The sequence below is a fragment of the Pagrus major genome, chromosome 1, assembly GCF_040436345.1.
Source record: "Pagrus major chromosome 1, Pma_NU_1.0".
In the NCBI taxonomy this organism is placed as follows: domain Eukaryota; kingdom Metazoa; phylum Chordata; class Actinopteri; order Spariformes; family Sparidae; genus Pagrus; species Pagrus major.
Genome location: NC_133215.1, coordinates 36,008,755 through 36,021,902, shown reverse-complemented (window position 1 = coordinate 36,021,902; position 13,148 = coordinate 36,008,755). Strand labels below are relative to the sequence as shown.

General features: G+C 41.1%; 1 protein-coding gene across 1 annotated transcript in view; it reads right to left on the bottom strand.

Moving 5' to 3' along the window:
• The window catches only part of vegfc (vascular endothelial growth factor c), a 92,277-nt gene that overhangs the window by 31,849 nt on the left and 47,280 nt on the right, over positions 1 to 13,148 (bottom strand). The gene's annotated exons all lie outside the window — the stretch shown is intronic.

Here is a 13,148-nt window from a genome sequence, read left to right as displayed (position 1 = left end):
TAGTACTTAAAATAATAATAAAATATATTTCTACAGGTTGTCCTTGTTTCCTGAGTTATGATGTTGCATTCAATAAAATGTGAATGTGTTTACATTTGACAATAATGTCCCTACTGCCAGTTCACCATCTACTAATAAGTGTAACCCAGTGTTACCTGGTGTGTGCATCACTGTTTTGGCTTCATATCCCTGTGGGACCATTTCAGAAGCAGAGCATCATGCGTGCCGGATGTTGTTGCAGATTTTGTTTATTTCATCATTTCTCCTTGATTTCTGTGCCTCTAGTAGGCTACGTATTTGTCTGTTTTCAGAGTATTTATTGTTAATATTTCTGACTTTGTTGTGCTGTAGATCCCAAGTCTGAAAAGGGTGTTTATTTTGAAAATTGACCAGATGCCCTATGCTGTTCCGCTGTCTGACTTCCTGTCTGGCTCGATCTGCTCTGAGCAGACTGACGTGGCTGCTGTCTGCTTCTGTGAAAAATGGACTTGGTATTCTTCACAGAGAGCCGCTTCTGGGAGGCTGGTTAAGCAAGCTGTAGCGCAGTCTGTGGAAACATGAGCATTGTCTCTAACGGCTGTAACGCAGTTCAGAAGGGCCCAGTGGAATCTGGGGGTAAGTCTTCATATTAGGTCTTTTTCTGTCCCACCATTTGTACAATTATCTTGTTGCCATAATCTCAACCATTCTAAACATTTCTGTAGGTAAGAATGTCTCTGGTACTGGTTGAATGTATAACAAAACTAAAGCCAAATGTGAATTAGTCTCTATACCCCACATGTACTTGCTCATGGAGGAAATGTTGGGTCTCTATAAATAAAATAATTAGAGAGTATGGTCTGGAGCTGCTCCAATTGGAAAGTGTCATGAGATACCTTTTGTTGAAAATTGGCACTATACACATAAAGACTGACTGATTAGATCTTTCATGATTTTATTTTACAGAAAGATTTCTGGTAGATTTTCACCAGCTACAAAAACAAAACCTGTTCAGTTGTGTCACTGGACTACCGAGTGTAAATGGTGTTTTAAGGCCCACACACACCAAAAGCGTTAATTAGTACACTTCAATTGAAGTACTACATTATTTAATGTTCCTATGGTGCACTACTGCCATCGGATTTTAAATGCCAACACCACAGAGTCAGCAGTGTTTTGGGGAAAAGTCACTATTTATATGTAGTAGTATTCCTCAATAGTGATCTCAGTTGTGCCCAAGGACCATGTGCGCACATACATAGACACATGCAGTGTCACACCTAAAATCAAAAAAACTCTACCTCTGTCTTTACATTGATCTGAAAAATTTTGACATTTATCTCAGTATTAAAGAACTGGGATAAGCTTTCACAGGAGAGATTTTACAGCAGTGTGTCCAAATGGGGCACAGCAGTGCACAGCACCTCAGCTATGATATCTCTCGCTCTCTCTCCCTCTCTCCTTATATTCCCTCCCCCTTTCAGCTCTCACTGGTTACTGGGTGCATGTTTGATGCTTCAAAATGAGGTCGAGTACAAGCATCAAGGCAGTTTGACACGCCTCATAATGCTTTTGATGCGCGTTCGGCCATTCAAAACAATAGATGGGCTTCAAACCATGAGCGTCAAATGCTTTCAGTGCATCAGTGCAGAAATGTCATAGAATAAACACAAGTAGTTTTTGATTGTGGCTGAGGTATAGCCCATGACACACCAATCAAACATTGTCTAACAACAAGGACTATTCTAATGTTGGCAGTTGTCTTTTAAAACTAACTGCCCACAGTAGACTGATCAAACAAATCCAAACAAATCAGTTGACTAAACTTAACAGGTCCAATAGATGATTTCAAAATGACCTCAAAATGGAGCAGAAAAGTTTATATCTGTTGTAATTTAGAGACACTGTGTCTCTCTATTTTGTAAGTATGAAGACTCACAAAAAATATTGGACATATGGTAAGAAAATATAGAGTACACAGTGGTTATTAAGAAGATAGTATAAGGGAGATCATCTTTGTCGAAAGCTGGAAAATTATGACAGATCTGGTCATGTAATAGAGGCACCAGAGCAGCACCTCAGACTGTTGGACAAGATTGCACCACTTTTAAAGCATCAAATAGTAACGTTGCTGTGTAGCTGTGTTGATGAAGGTTCTCTGTCATCCAGGTCATGGTAATTCTAAGTGCTGTATCGTCGGCAACTGGACTTGTTTCGGTTTCTTAAAGACGTTTCCACTCTCATCCAAGAGGCTTCTTCTGCTCTAACTAACTGGAGGGGAGTTGCAGGCTTTTAACCTCTGTGTGGGAGTGATCTTTCAGAGTTGTTAAGGACACATGCGAGCTCTGAGTTTCAGAGTCTTTAGGGTCACTTGTGGGTTGTTGACCCAACTGGTCTTCATGTGGGATGTTAGGGCTCGGTGAGCCCAGGTGTGAATGGTTGTTAAGCTGTCTGGGGAGAGAACTCAGAACAGCATTGTAGGTGGGTGATAAGTAATGTTGTAGGCCACCTCCTCTGTTCAAAGACGGTCGTTCCAGTTTGACATAGATGGATTCTGTTACTCCTCTTTCAAACCATCTGTCTTCTCTGGACAAGATGTTTACATTGTTGTCCTCAAAGGAATGATTTGTCTCCTTCAGATGTAAGTGGACAGCAGAGTCTTGACCTGAGGAGTTGGCCCTCCTGTTTATGGAGAGGTTGTTTTGTCTCCCCAATGTACAAATCTGTGCAGTCCTGGCTGCACTGAACAGCATAAACTCCATTACTCTGTTTATGCCTGGGTGATTTGTCCTTAGGATGGACAAGTTTCTGCCTCAGTGTGTTGGTGGGTTTGAAGTGAACCAGGATATGATGTTTATTGAAGATCCTCCTGAGTTTCTCAGATGTTCCAGCGACATAAGGAATGATGATATTGTTAAGTTTTCTCGTCTCCTCCTCTCTGTCTGCTCTGGATCTTTTAGAGGTTATGATAAAGGTCCAGTTTGGGTCACCACAGGTTTTAGTGCTCCCCTGATGTGCCTCTGTTCCTTCTCCTTCCTCTCTGTCTTTGTGGGCACAGTCTCAGCCTGATGGTTTAAGGTTCTGATGACCCCCAGCTTGTGCTCCAGTGGGTGATGAGAGTCAAACAGCAAGTACTGATCTGTGTGTGTAGGTTCTCTGTACAGCTCAATGTTGAGGCTTCTGTCTTCTTCAGTATGTACTGCACAGTCCAACAAGGGCAGACTGTCTCCTCCAACATCTTCCAGTGTGAACTTGATGTTATTGTCCACAGCATTTATATGTTCTGTGAAGGCTTCCACTTCCCTTGTTCTGATTTTGACTCAGGTGTCGTCCACATACCTGAACCAGTGGCTAGGAGCAGTTCCTGTGAAGGTAATTGTTGGGGTACAAAGGTAGGGCAGGTGTGGTTATTAGAAATTGATAATTACTAATAGTAATAGTAACCAATAACCAGACTGGAATACAGTCTCAAAAGAAGGGTTCACTTTAAATGTAAATATTTGTGAAAATATTTAGAATTAAAGAAACAGTAAAGGAAATGAATCCGAGCACTGACCATCACAACCAGCTGTTACCACAAAGCATATGCATGAATAATCACAGTGCTTGTGTGTATGTGTGTGTGTGAGTCAGAGAGACAAAGAGGGAGAGAGAGAGACAAGATGGTGGACATGTAGAGAGAGAGCATGAGCCAAGATGGCTGAAGCGATCTCATGGAAGATGACATCACAGAGTGTTCAAGATGGGTTGGTCAATGGAGGTGACCGTGCGAGGCCTGAACAAACAATGGTGGAACAGTGTCATTGTCGACCTAACATGTGCCTTTAATCACAGTGTGGTTTGGACAGAGCTGGACTCCTGTAGGTGCTACCACAACATGTGTCTGATATAATAGCGGGGTCGTTAATAATTAGTTTCCAACAAACCGCTCATGAGATTCTGTGTGTGCATTTACCCGAACGTATGCATGTGTGTATGTGTGAGTTAGTAGAGGAAGAGAGAGATAAAAGGAACTAACACTCAGAGCACAGCAAGGAGGGAGAAACAGCCTTGGAGAGTAGGGTTTGGGTATCTCTGGTGTGAGGCCAATACGATATGCACCTTGATACACTGTCAATGATCCGATGCATTAAAGATACATATGCAGCAACTACAGATGCGGTATGATATGATTCATACCTCAATCATGATGCAGTGCGATTCAACACAATGTGATTCAACACAGAGCGATATGATGCGATATGATGGGATTGGACAATGCAAATGAATGATGCAACGCAATTCAATTAGTTTGATTATTTATTAATAATCGCTGTGACGAGATATACTACCGGTATCTGTTCTGGAAAGTTCAGTCTCTTGGCAGGGACATCCTTCTCCGGTTGGGTGAGCAAGTGTTTCATCCACTTCTCTTGTATGTTCGGATGTGCTGTATTGTTGATGTCCTTATTTCTCCAGGTGAGAGCTTCTATTATATGCGAGTTGCTTTGATGTGTCTGTTGTGTCTGGAATTTTCATGTCTGCCGTTCTTTACCTTTAGTGTGTTGTGATGCTTGTGCCTTCTTAATAAACTTGGAGACATTTTCCAGAACTTTGCTTGGTAGCAGTGATGTTAGTTCCAGCTTTGTAGTTGTGTTGCTAAGGATATTATGGTACTACAAGTGTACAAACAAAGCTTGAATATTTAGAATCTAACCAAACATCTACAAACATTCTCCAAAATAGACAGACAGACATGGAACACCAAACAAATATCTGTTTGTCTGTGTTTGTTGGAAAATGTTTGATTGGTGGCCGAAAGAAACTACCAACCCTGAAGTTAGCATTACCATGGTTCCCTCAACAGAAAGCCTATGGGATTTTTTAATGGGACTTTTGAATATTGTACAAAACAAACTCTGTGGTTAAAACAAGTTTATGATACTTACATACATTTTGTTCAGCAAGATAATCTTCACAGATGAACACCACTTTAATGAATTTTGCATAAATGAAAAACCTAATGTTAGGCTATAAACAGACTACATCATCGTCACATGACTTAAACGTCACCACTACTAAGCGTCTTAATACACAATTACAATACACATTTTCTATAAACTGATCAATGTACAAGTTGTTAAGTTAGAGTTAGAATAGTTTGTGACTAAAGTTGACCTGTAAAGACGGACTAGTGAGTAGATGAGTCTCTGTGTTTGCTGTGATGACATTTAATGTCCCCGACAACCTCTGTAGTCTCATTTAGACACTTGTTTGCAACTGCCATTTTTAACTCACGTAATATGGGCTGTATGTCTGTCATCTTGTATTCCAATTCGTCTGCTCTCTAGTGGCTACAAATTGACTGATAAATCTCTACTCTTTACACTTTTTACGCTTTTTACCTCAAGTGGCCTAGCCTTCAGAGTCAGTCACTAAAGGTAGTCCACAAGAAGCCACTATTTCACTCACTCTTACAACAAGCACCCTTCAGCTTGGAGTTCAACCTGAAGCTTGAAAACACTGCATTCTCTAGACAGAATATGAAGGATTGCCACTCGAAGAACAAAAAGAGTATCAAGGAGCTGGGCTTCGGTTTCCACACGGTACTCATGAAGATACTTACACAAGACTGTTGCACAGAAACCCCGAGAGCCACTTCATTCTTTAAGTCACAGAGTTGAACAGCATGAATAGAAACTAATTAGTTTGAATAACGCCTCTTCAAGACCCTCAAACTGTCTCTCTGCCTCTTGTCCTAATTGGGATATTATTAAAGCTGACCAGTCTTTTTGACCTGGTAAATGGTCACCATGGTTACAGAACGCATACAGAGAGCTCTTTAAGATCACTGTGACCACCACTGGGTCTACAAGTTCACCTGCACACATTTCTTAAACTTGTGTTGATGTTTTTTAAAAATCTTTATTCTTACGCCTGTTTCTGAATAAAATGAAGGCCCTGATGTTACGAGAGATCATCTTCCAGCAGAGGATGGGACCTCTCCATACTGCTCCAGTGTCTTTTAAACAAAACACAAACTGCAGTATTGCTGCTGTTTTGTCCTCTACAGCCCAGCAAAAGTGCAGAAATAATTGCAAACCTAAGCTTAGTGACATATTATGGAAACTGGTTGATCCTTGAGGAGACAGTAGTATGTTGCAGCAACAAATTGTAATAACATACTGTGTGACACAGGAGTGAGCGGTTAATTACAAAACTTTCCGTTGACATCATGGCACACCTTTAGTTTACTGTGGCATTTGCTGAAGCTGCTAATAAGAATGTTTTTTTGAGCTGTAAAAAACTCATTTATATGACTGTACTTTGTTGAAACACATTAATGCTGGTGTTAATATTAACATTTCTTGACAAATTTATAAAGACTGGCATTTTGTGGTCTGAAAATGTCTCAACATGCCACCTGGTCCCCTTTCACTCCAGAGTAATTTGATCTGGATTACTAAGAAACACATGCTCTTAGCAGGCCTGGAATATAAGTGGCATGAAACAAAACTGCCTCAAGGTGTTCCAGAGATATCGCTTTCACAAGAATGAGATTGATTGATGGATGGATGGATGGATGGATGGATGGAAGGACGCGTTCAACATCTACATCTGTGAAACATTGTCCATCATCTTTGGCTGCGTTTGAGAGTTCACCTGCCCTCAACTTTATTCTGTCATTGTGGAAAATGGTCCACCTGTTGGGTGCATGATCTGGGATTTTGAGGTGGAGCTAGGTCTCTGTAAAGATGAGGCCACAACGGTCTCTGATTTCCTGTTGCTGGGTTAGTCACATTTCGTCCATTTCATATTCTTGCAACCAGACATTAGTCATGAGTGGGCTGGGTAGTGGAGCAGCCTTACTCTAAGATTCCACTGGATACATGTGCGTTGCGTTCCGGCTCCGGTACGGTTTTGCTCCGTCATCCGTCGTCTGGCAACCCCCACCGGCTGCATTTTGAGTCCGGCATGGCGCAGCACTGCCAGACAGCTTGAGTTGCGAGATCGAGGAGTGCTCGCGATAATTACATAATCACGTGCGACCGCAGTTATAGGTATGTGTTATAAACACAACAACACGAAGTGTTCCCAACCGAAGGATTAGAAGAAGAGTGTTTTATTTTGAAAATTAAACAGATGTTATGTTGTTGTTTCGGTGTGTGACTTCCTGTCTGCTCTGTGCTGAATTCGGCTGAATTGCTGCGCCGTGCTCTGGCATCCGGAGCAGATACGCAACGCAGCGAAGCCAGTGGAAGTGAACACATAGACTAGAGTGAAACCTATCACCTCCGCTGCCGTGGTGGAGCAGAGCCGGACCGGACAGGTATCTGGTGAAATTTAGCCGTTAGGTCCAAGGTGGGTTAGCTAAGCTCTTATCCCTGCTCTCTTCCTCTCTTGCTAGAGCAGAAGCACCACCCGCTCTTGGTCACGCTGGAAGTGTGGCCAGAAAGTGCTCAGTGCAGTTATTTTCCAAGGTTTATAGTGGAAAACCATTTTCTTCCTTTGATTTTGGTACACTTGTTGGTTTTATGACCTTCCTAGTAAGAGTTGTTGTCATGTAATGTGTAAAGTTGAAATTTAAGCTTAGGGTGGGTAAAGTGCCCAAAATGGAAAACTCACTAAAATTCTAATTTTGGCCTGGTAATGATGAAAAAGGAATGGTCAGAAGACTATCAAAAAGATAAGGATTTATTATCTGGCCATCAGTGGTCAAGATAACGTGCTGTGGACAGCACCGTTGGAAAGAAGAGCAGACCAGCCACTGTGGACAGTGGGTGCAAAAAGGGGGCTAGTCAGGAAAAAATCTCTTATATGGCATAAGTGAGGCATTGAAGGTAACACGCATGACAGTGCAGGTGCTGAACTAGATCCTTAAACAGAGAACCACCAGACAGACATAAACGCTTAAAAATACTTAGTCAGTTTTATAGTAAATTACAGTTTAGCACAACTTCTATTATCTGCTAACTGTTGAAACCTCTCAACACCTGCCAGCTGCTTCAAAACAAATCAGCACAATGAAACTTTGGGAATGACGCCCAGCCACATTTGACTCCTCAATTTCCATACATCCATTTTGACACAAATTATTTGCAAAGAGCCATTAGAATTCAGAAGAACTGTTGAGTGTCTATCTAGTCTGCCACAATTTGAGTGATTTACGATGTAGCCTATGTTAGTCTCCAAACTCTAGCCAGAGGTCTGAGACTGCAGCCAATAACAGCAGTTAGAAAAAAGTAGTGGAGTGAAAGAATGTCTTGTGGAACCTCAAATGACTGTGGCTCAGCACCCTGTCTTGTCAACACTGCCAGGAGAAAACCTCTCATCTTCAACCTCGGCCTCCTTTCTTCTGACCTCAACTAAATGTAATCCAAGAACCATTGAAACACTGTTGTCCAATATTCAAAATATATGTGTAGACAATGCAGCAATACAAATGCTACTTCACTCTTCAACAACCATCTCAGTCTTTGCAGTCAGAAGACAAACTATGAATGATAGTAAGCATCCACCTGATACACTCTATCACTGTTTTTTTAAACAGACTCAGCTAAAATATATGAATTAAATCAACATGGTAGTCACATTACTGGCCTGCTCTACAGATTGTTTTCTAGTGTTAGCATGAACATTATGTAAAGTCATAGCCAGTGTGCATGGTCTGGTGACGCATGTATCCTCACACTCACACATGACTATACACACAAAAATGCTTTTGCACATGTAGGTCTACAAAAACACATATACAGCCAAACACTCAGCCACACTCCCTGCACAGCACGCTTCCTGCTCTGACTGAAATCAGCTTAACAGATCATCGAACAAAAGAGCTATCAGCCCAGACTGTCACTGCCAGTTCATTAAGCTAAACCTGAAGGGAAATGAATAAAGCAGCTGAGCTGAAACAATAAGCTGTAACACACTATAAGCCAGTCCATTAACAACAGCTCCCTGGAAATGAACTAACCAGCTGAAAGAAATCATCCTCTGTTTCAAGGTGCAGCTGAGTGGTGATTGAGGCGAACGTCAATAATACATTATATCACATGGAGCTAGTGGTTGGAATGACTGTATGGCATTTAAAAGTGTAATTGTAAAAATATGATACGACCGTAATTCGAAGAAAGCTCTGAAAATATAGGGGTTAGCATAACACCAGAGGAACCGACAACTGCTGCTCTTTGCTAGGTATCATTGGCTGTCGCGTCCAGCTGCCGTTGGCTAGTTGGCCTAGTTAACCCTGATGCTAAGTGCCCCTATTAGTGAAAAAGAAAGAAACTTGAATTCAGAAGGTGTATGGTTGTAGCTTGTTTCACTATTTCGTAGGGAAAATAGGTGTAAAAATGTTTCCTTTCTTGACATTATGTGAGTTTTTATTTTTATTTATTACACCAAAAGCTGATAGAGGTTATAAACTTGCTGCTCACATACATGCCCCAGCTGAAACTACAGGGGCTATCAGACTATCCCTCTTGATGTACAAAGTGGTATTATGAGAAAGGACAGCTGGGGTATGCTAACTTCAGTAGACATCTCTGCAACATAGACATCTACACTGTTGTTTCTTCATATGTTTTTTGAGAAAGTTAGTTTATTTTTTGGATGATTTAAGATAACATTTCTTGCCATATTTTACCTTAAAGCTGCAATAGACCGACATGTTTTCACTCCCAAATAGTCAAATAGAGCAGCTTGGTCAGTACCCTTAAGCTTTAAACTATTGATACTCAACCTACTCCTCTAGCATCAGTTTTGCAGGTGTAAGGCTCTGCTGTCAACTTAGCAATAATACATTTGCAACACTCTGTGAGACTTTCAAAATAAAGCCTGCTGAGAAGCTTAAGTTATGTCACTTTAAAGTCTGCATAGGGAGGAGGATGGGAAGGGATGGTTGGGTCGAACAAGCACAGGACTGTCTGTTCCTGGTACACTGCAACAATCATGTTGTTTTGGTTGTTTTGGGACTGTACAGTACAGTATAGTATACATATATATATATATATATACATATATATATATATATATATATATATATATATATATATATATATATATATACATATATATATATATATATATATATATATATATATATATATATATATATATATATACATACATATATATATATATATATATATATATATATATATATATATATATATATATTATTTGTGAATCATTACCGGGATCACATTTAGGTCACAATAAGAAGATTAAGCTGAGACTCTTTTGTTCCCAGATTGTCAGCAATTATTTTTTCCCGTAAAACAGGCAAATCTGAATGGTTAAAGTCATTCACAGGCACACTCAATTTGGAGTTCCTAATGTAGCCCAAGACACTTTGGCCCTATTAAGACGTCTATGGCACTCGATCTAAAGCCCAAAGCGCTAGTGCGTTAAGGGCGTGTCCAAGTCCATTTTGCTGGTTAAACGGTGGATAATCTGGGCGCAAAGTGCGATGCGCAATGAGGTTGTATTTAAACTCTGAATTAGTCATTAGTTTTGGGCGGAACATAAATCAAACCGATCTGAGTGTCGTCTCCCATTCCCTTTAAGAGCCAGGTACACCAGGACCTGGCACATATTACATATTACACAGTAGCACTTGTCTTCACTAAGGGAAAGGGATGTGATCCTCAGCTACTGGACCCTCTGCCCTGCTGTTTCACAACCACCTGTTCATCAACAACAGTTTGTCTGCATATGAATAAATAAACTGATATTAAACTAAGGTGGAGGAGGAGGAGCGCTGTTGCTGCGTCCCTCTGTGTGTGTGCGGATATCAGTCTGTGGATCAGGTGCGCCTGACCACACCTCACTTTAAGACCAACCTGCCCAGGGGTGCACAGGTGGGAGCAAGTACATTTGCTATTTACACAACGTGGGCGCTGGGCATGAAAATGACAACTGTGTCGGTCTGAAACAAGTAGTGGCTTTGTGCTGAGCGTAAGATAGAGCCCTCTGACATGTAGAGTGCAGGGACAAAAGATCAAACCACCAACCTTCTGATTAGTGAAAGAACATTTCAGAAAGACCCAATTTGTAAACTTGTTTAAAGGGGATGAAAGTCCAGAGTATGTTTTGCCATGCTTACAATGTATCATAATGTATTCTATCAAATCCCACCCTGTTTTCATGTGTGCCAAAGGTGCACCTCAGGAGTGTCGGGTGAGTGTACCCATGAAATTTCATTGAATGGTCATGAATTCATCAAATTAAATTCTTCCTGTTACATTATCACAAATTGTGTAATGCATCTTCATCATGTGCATAGCTGTGTTTGAAAGGACTCTCTGTTATGTTATTGAGGCATGTCCTCACTGTGTACTAACATTTTGCACTCAGCCGTTCAGCCAGCTGCAGGAAGACGTCATACTGGCTGATTTTCTCCCTTAGAAAATATTTATAGGAAACATGTGCACTGATATCTTCAACATCCAAGATTTCTGAAAAACACTGCAGGTCAACAGCAAGCAGCAGCAGCAGCAGCACTTACTGTACAGCAGGGTAAACACAGCATCTCATCCAAGATATCAACACCAAACTACTGCTCACATGCCTCAGCTATTCTATGTGAGACGTCTCACACCCTGTTTAAGGGTTTATGCTCAGCTGACTGATGGTTTTCACAACAGTGGTGTTGAATCATGAAGCAAATCTTTGTTTATGTGCCCTGGGTGGCAAGTCTCTCATGCTTTGCCCATTGCTCCCAAAAGAACACGATTTCCATCTATTTCTATAAAATTTAGTAGAATGTTTTGTTGTTGTTTTTTTATGATAATTTTGTTAATAATATTCTTACTTTGGACATTGTGTTTTCATATGAGTAAGATGACCTGGCTTTAAAACATTTGATCTGACGGGAATCGAGAAAAACTGTGTCTAAATTGTATCGCTATTTCCTGGAAAATTCATATTGCTCTGCCAGTGGATGCGTCTTGGCGGGCAGATATCCCTGACCTGAACCCTGACTTCAGCTGGGATGGTGTCTGGGATACAGTTAAACAGTCATCTAGAAATCCTGACCACCAACAGATCCATTTAAATTTCATTCACCGAACATATATGACTCCTTGTAAACTTTACAGTATGAAATTTAAAGATTACCCAAACTGTATGTAGTGGGTCTGAAATAGCCACATATAGTTTATTATGTTAACAGACGCCCCCTCTTTTTCATTTTAATATTTGAACCTTTATAAACAGTTTGCAGAAATCATTGCCACTTTGCACCAGTAGAGGGTGCTTTAACACCAGTGGGTCCAAGCAAACAGTCTATGCTCTGCTTTTGCTCTGCGCATGTGCAAAGAATAAAATACACTGCGCAGCAGTAGCGTGAGCTGACAACTCTCGTGTCGTGTGTTTGGATCCACAGGTATGTAAAATGTACTATTTGTACAGTTCTTTTCAGTTAAACTATGTAGCAACATAGAAGCGAAGTCATGAAGGGAAGCTAAGCACTGTAAGATGTTGAAATATGTACTTTATCGTCGTGGTTTGTTATCGGGCATTCCCGTCAGCAAAAGGTTAGTTAAACAAGAGTGAGTGTATATGTGTGTGTGTGCGTAGTTCCGACCATAAAAGTTACTGGTGACTAGTTATTGTTTGTTAGTACTATTCTGAGAGTAATTGGTATGGTACTTGCCATGTTGTGTATATGAATGTGAACATTCAAGCGCATGTGCAAAGAATAAAATACACTGCGCAGCAGTAGTGTGAGCTGACAACTCTCGTGTCGTGTGTTTGGATCCACAGGTAGTTATACCGTAGCTTAGTCGCTCAGCGCCCGCCGCCTGAGTGGCTCATGCTGCCGGACCAGAGACCCCTAGCTCTGGCGCCGGTAACATGTACACTATGTTTTCCAGGCACAGTAGGTACCTTTTTCCACATGATTTGGGAATGCCCAGGTGTTGCTAATTTTTGGAAAATGGTACAGGGAGAACTGTCCTCGTTAATGTCCATCCCTGTCCCACTGTCCCCATCTGTTTTTATTTTAAATGATCTCTCTCAGCTGAAACTACATAAATCCCAAAAGCGTGTGTTTCTGGCTGGCCTGACAGCCGCTAAAAAGATGGTTGCAACCAGGTGGAAACCTCCTCATACACTAACTCGGCGAGAGTGGCTGCTTATTTTCATAGATGTTGCGTATCTGGAACTGTCTACAGCACGCATCCATGGGG